Here is a 6,614-nt window from a genome sequence, read left to right on the forward strand (position 1 = left end):
ACTTGTTGGAGACTTCATATCTCTCAACTCGGGTATTTGCTTAAAATATTAACTTCAACTCTTGGAACATCTCATATGGTCCATGACGTTCAAAACGTCTTTGAAGTCCCAATTCTAAGCCGTTAAGCATGGTGCACTAAACTATCAAGTAGTCATCATATTGAGCTAGCCAAACGTTCATAACATCTACATATGCTCCTGCAATAGGTTTGTCACTTAGCGGTGCATCAAGGACATAATTCTTCTGTGCAGCAATGAGGATAAACCTCAGATCACGGACCAAGTCCGCATCATTGCTACTATCATCTTTCAACTTAGTTTTCTCTAGGAACATATATAAAACATAGGGAAGCAACAACGTGAGCTATTGATCTACAACATTATTTGCAAAATACTATCAGGACTAAGTTCATGATAAATTAAAGTTAAATTAATCATATTACTTAAGAACTCTCACTTAGATAGACATCCCTCTAATCATCTAAGTGATCACGTGATCCAAATCAACTAAACCATGTCCGATCATCACGTGAGATGGAGTAGTTTTCAATGGTGAACATCACTATGTTGATCATATCTACTATATGCTTCACGCTCGACCTTTCGGTCTCCAGTGTTCCGAGGCCATATCTGCATATGCTAGGCTCGTCAAGTTTAACCTGAGTATTCCGCGTGTGCAACTATTTTGCACCCGTTGTATTTGAACGTAGAGCCTATCACACCTGATCATCACGTGGTGTCTCAGCACGAAGAACTTTCGCAACGGTGCATACTCAGGAAGAACACTTATATCTTGAAATTTAGTGAGAGATCATCTTATAATGCTACCGTCGATCCAAGCAAAATAAGATGCATAAAAGATAAACATCACATGCAATCAATATAAGTGATATGATATGGCCATCATCATCTTGTGCTTGTGATCTCCATCTTGAAGCACCGTCATGATCACCATCGTCACCAGCGCGACATCTTGATCTCCATCGTAGCATCGTTTCTCACCAACTATTGCTTCTACGACTATTGCTACCGCTTAGTGATAAAGTAAAGCATTACAGGGCGATTGCATTGCATACCATAAAGCGACAACCATATGGCTCCTGCCAGTTGCCGATAACTCGGTTACAAAACATGATCATCTCATATAATAAAATATAGCATCATGTCTTGACCATATCACATCACAACATGCCCTGCAAAAACAAGTTCGACGTCCTCTACTTTGTTGTTGCAAGTTTTACGTGGCTGCTATGGGCTGAGCAAGAACCGTTCTTACCTACGCATCAAAACCACAACGATAGTTCGTCAAGTTAGTGATGTTTTAACCTTCTCTCGGACCGGGTGTAGCCACACTCGGTTCAACTAAAGTTGGAGAAACTGTCACCTGCCAGCCACCTATGTGCAAAGCACGTCGGTAGAACCAGTCTCGCGTAAGCGTACGCGTAATGTCGGTCCGAGCCGCTTCATCCAACAATACCGCCGAACCGAAGTATGACATGCTGGTAAGCAGTATGACTTGTATCGCCCACAACTCACTTGTGTTCTACTCGTGCATATAACATCTATGCAGAAAACCTGGCTCGGATGCCACTGTTGGGGAACGTAGTAATTTCAAAATTTTCCTACGCACACACAGGATCACGGTGATGCATAGCAATGAGAGGGGAGAGTGTGTCCACGTACCCTCGTAGACCGAAAGCGGAAGCGTTAGCACAACGCGGTTGATGTAGTCATACGTCTTCACGATCCGACCGATCCAAGTACCGAACGCACGGCACCCCCGAGTTCAGCACACGTTCAGCTCGATGACGTCCCGCGAACTCTGATCCAACAGAGCTTCATGGGAGAGTTCCGTCAGCACGCCAGCGTGATGACGGTGATGATGTTGCTACCGGCGCAGGGCTTCGCCTAAGCACCGCTACAATATGACCGAGGTGGAATATGGTGGAGGGGGGCACCGCACACGGCTAAGAGATCAAGAGATCAATTGCTGTGTCTCCAAGGGGTGCCCCCCTCCCCGTATATAAAGGAGTGGAGGAGGGGGAGGGGGCCGGCCTCCCTACGCGCGCCCCATGAGGAGTCCTACTCCCACCGGGAGTAGGACTCCCCCCTTCCAAGTGGGAGTAGGAGAGGAGAGGGAAGGAGAGAGAGGGGGAAAGGAAAGGGGGGCGCCGGCCCCTCCTTGTCCAATTCGGACTGGGGGGAAGGGGGCGCGCGGCTGCCCTTGGCCGCCCGTCCTCTTCTCCACTAGGGCCCAATAGGCCCATTAGTCTCCCCGGGGGTTTTGGTAACCCCCCGGTACTCCGGTATATGTCCGAAACTCCCCGAAACCATTCCGGTGTCCGAACATAGTCATCCAATATATCGATCTTTACGTCTCGACCATTTCGAGACTCCTCGTCATGTCCGTGATCACATCCGGGACTCCGAACTACCTTCGGTACATCAAAACACAAAAACTCATAATACAATCGTCATCGAAACTTTAAGCGTGCGGACCCTACGGGTTCGAGAACTATGTAGACATGACCGAGACATGTCTCCGGTCAATAACCAATAGCGGAACCTGGATGCTCATATTGGCTCCTACATATTCTATGAAGATCTTTATCGGTCAAACCGCATAACAACATACGTTGTTCCCTTTGTCATCGGTGTGTTACTTGCCCATGATTCGATCGTTGGTATCTCAATACCTAGTTCAATCTTGTTACCGGCAAGTCTCTTTACTCGTTCCGTACTGCATCATCCCGTAACTAACTCATTAGTCACATTGCTTGCAAGGCTTATAGTGATGTGCATTACCGAGAGGGCCCAGAGATACCTCTCCGACAATCGGAGTGACAAATCCTAATCTCGAAATACGCCAACTCAACAAGTACCTTCGGAGACACCTGTAGAGCACCTTTATAATCACCCAGTTACGTTGTGACGTTTGGTAGCACACAAAGTGTTCCTCCGATAAACGGGAGTTGCATAATCTCATAGTCATAGGAACATGTATAAGTCATGAAGAAAGCAATAGCAACATACTAAACGATCAAGTGCTAAGCTAACGGAATGGGTCAAGTCAATCACATCATTCTCCTAATGATGTGATCCCGTTAATCAAATGAAAACTCATGTCTATGGCTTAGGAAACTCAACCATCTTCGATTAACGAGCTAGTCAAGTAGAGGCATACTAGTGACACTATGTCTATGTTTCCGGTTAATACAATTCTAGCATGAATAATAAACATTTATCATGTAATAAGGAAATAAATAACAAATTTATTATTGCCTCTAGGACATATTTCCTTCAGATGTTAGATGCACCATCGGAACGAGGGCTAGGCGGGGAGAACCTTATTCCATCTTCAGGGTGCCGCCCCGCCTCGCCTTCCTGAGCAGGACACAAACCTTAACAAAACTCGAAAACACATCTAAAAACGGAGCCCTCCCACCGGCAAAGGCCGGGATCCGCCGCGCCCCCATGGCCCTAAGACCACCAAAGACAAGGTGGATCGGCGGCGGCGCCGGCGGGAGGCGGAGGAACCCTATGGCATGCATATTACTATCTATGTTATTTCCACTATGAGTTGTCTAATCGGGTATCAAAAGCATAGTAATAATTTAATAAAAATGCTGCACCCACTTGATAATTATTACATGGTTGGTTTCGGGGAGTGAGTCTCATCGTAACTCGGATCGTGAGATTATGCTTATACATTTTCGGCACTCCCTCCGCCCAGGTTTATAGTTCGGGTAAGTTCTTAGGTGTTTAAACTAACAAAGCATGATTTATATGACTTTAAGATATATGTTTATAAATTTTATTAGAATAAGGACATAGTGATATGCTTTTGATCATATATAAAACATGTTTTGTTAGTCAAACAAGGGATTCACCAAACCCACACCAATCCATAAACCAAGCCACATCATATATAAAACATGTTTTGTTACTACTGTTTTTTGGTTCTACCAATTTCGGTCCATCAAGAGCTTTTGCACAAAACATATACAATTCCAATTTAGAGAAAAAGTGTGTGCAACCGGACGCATACATGATTCTCATCTCTAACGCTAATGGCCCGCAGGATCCACAGAGGTATGGATCGACTATATAGTGGTTGTTTTGTACTGAGAATTAGATGCAGGATTTTGGTAAACAAACTTTTGGAAGATTTTAGGAAAACCAATTTTGATTAGTTTCTTTGTCAAGATAAGCATGTGCAGTTTCTAGTTTGGATCAGCAGGTTGTTGCAATCTACTATACATAAAGCTTGTTTTTGTGCAACAACTTTGTTTTTGCAATCCATAGATTAGTTAGATAATCCAAACAAGATCTGAGGTTGTCACACCAGAAGTCATGCATGCTTAGGGAGAACTGGTTCTCTATAATCCGGACAACCAAACAACCACATAGTATGTTGCTGGACACAACACATGTTTTTTTTTTGCGAATGCACAACACGTGTTGTTTGGTAGTATAATATTTAGAAATAACTGACGCATTCCCTAAAAAGCCACACGGATTAGCTAATTCTCAGGCGTCTGAGAATTTCGTAAGTCTCAGTCGACCTGATCACGGTTGGATTAGTGTCAAGATTCGTGCCAAAAACCTATTTGCTACATTTTTGGGAGGAACATCCCACTCTGGGATTTTTCTTTTATCTGCTTTGGGCCCAGTGTCTCCTCTAATTTTTATTCTTCCATTTGGGCCAGATCGAGTTCATGTACCTGCTTAGGAAAGGATCTTTTCCGTCATTCTTTTTTTTCCTTGAAGAAAGCGTACTTAGTGGTCAAGTTTTCTATTTGGAGCATTTCATGCCATATTATGTGCCTTTTTTTACTTTACTGTTCTTTGTTTATTTGTCTTATCATCTTTTCATGTATTAATTATTTTATTTTAAGTATAACAACAATTATATCAAAAACAAAAAGGAATGAAAAAACAACCTTATCAATTTTTTTAATATAAATATATTTTGTATTTACTTTCTCTAAAGTTACTAATTGTTTCCTTAATAATGCTAAAAAATATCTTATATTTTTGGTCATAGTAAAATTGCATGATTTAATGTGCGTGAATCGTACGATTGTATCTTGATTTTTTTTTTTGCATTGCAGTTTTTGATACATTGACGTTGCACTTTTTAGTATAATCAAGTTGTACTTTTACATGCATACGTATTTATCTTATGGATTATGTGATGGTTGCACTTCTCAATAATCTCGGCGGTGACAATGATGACGCTGAATAAAGATTCTTCGGATCCTTCCCTGACGAAGCATTCGGTCCTATCGTTGTGGATGGATTTGGAAACCAGTTGGTTCAAGTAAGGATGGCGTGGCGGCGACGCCATCCTCGTGGTTGACCTGTGTCCTCGGGCTCCACCGTTGCGACGAAGTTTGCTCCAACGTTGGCATGGAGCTTGGGAGGTAGTCCAGGAGCGGATGCAGATTGTGGTCTGCATCGACGACATCTGGAAGACGGAACATGTGCTGAGTTCGTGGTTTATGGATGGCAGGTATGGTTTCCTCCTTCGGCATCTTGGTCATGGTTAGGTGCCAGATTTGGAGTTCGGTGGCGTGTCCGGGGTGTTGCCCCGGTCTTATTCATTCAACGGCTGGCAAGGGCTTCACTTTTGGTGAGCCACCTTAGAGGTCCGCAAAGCTGCATATCAGCGATGGAGCCGCGTCGAGCTCAGGTTAGGATGTGATCCGTCATTCTTTTCTTCGATGGCTGCTGTGGTGGTGCCGGAGGCAGGTGACAGACGTTAGTATTAAGCTCAGAGATGTTCTGCTATCTTTTCAGTTTTGTCATGTCGGTCCTTACGTGACCTGTACTTTGATCTTTATGATATGAATGAGACACGTATTAACATGCAAAAAAATAATAATCTCAATTTACATCTTTCTAGAAATGTTCAACTACCTGACAACTAGTTTCTTCACATGCCATTTGTATTTTCCCACACTTCTAAATAAATTCAAATTGCACTTTTTTCGGAAATGTGCAACTACCTACTTTCATAAAGTGCAACCGAAATTTTTACATTTTATATCTAATTTTCTCTTCTAGATTAAGAACTACTTACACTTTTTAACAAACTAAACTAAATTTGTACTTTTTAAGAAATGTATTTCTTCATAAAGGCACACCCACGCTCATGAGTGTATTGTGTATCAAAACATCATGAACGCATACGCTCGCCAAAGGCACGTCTCGTGCCTCTTCCTTGTCTTTTATTTTTCACAATCTCCGTGGTACAAAGTGGCAGCTCTATGCATAACACGCATGGACCCTGGCTAGCTTACCTAGCCGGGTTCAGACTTATATGGACTTAAATACAAACCCAAATGATAAATGTCATACGTGTGTCACGAAACACTCCGGTCCTGACGGGTTTTACAACTAAAGCTGCCACACGAAAAGAAAAACAAACCCCAAAAAAACTGAAACTTGCCATCCGAAAAGAAAGTTGTTATACTTGACAACGCATGCTTGACTACTAAAATTGCTATCCTCGCGTCACTAAACTTGCCATAAAAAATACTCGGAACTGCCATTTGTTTGTGCCACATGCGTGACACTTATCAGAGTCCAATACAAAACCAACCATCGGT

This window comes from Aegilops tauschii, chromosome 5 (genome assembly GCF_002575655.3).
Source record: "Aegilops tauschii subsp. strangulata cultivar AL8/78 chromosome 5, Aet v6.0, whole genome shotgun sequence".
Classification (NCBI taxonomy): domain Eukaryota; kingdom Viridiplantae; phylum Streptophyta; class Magnoliopsida; order Poales; family Poaceae; genus Aegilops; species Aegilops tauschii.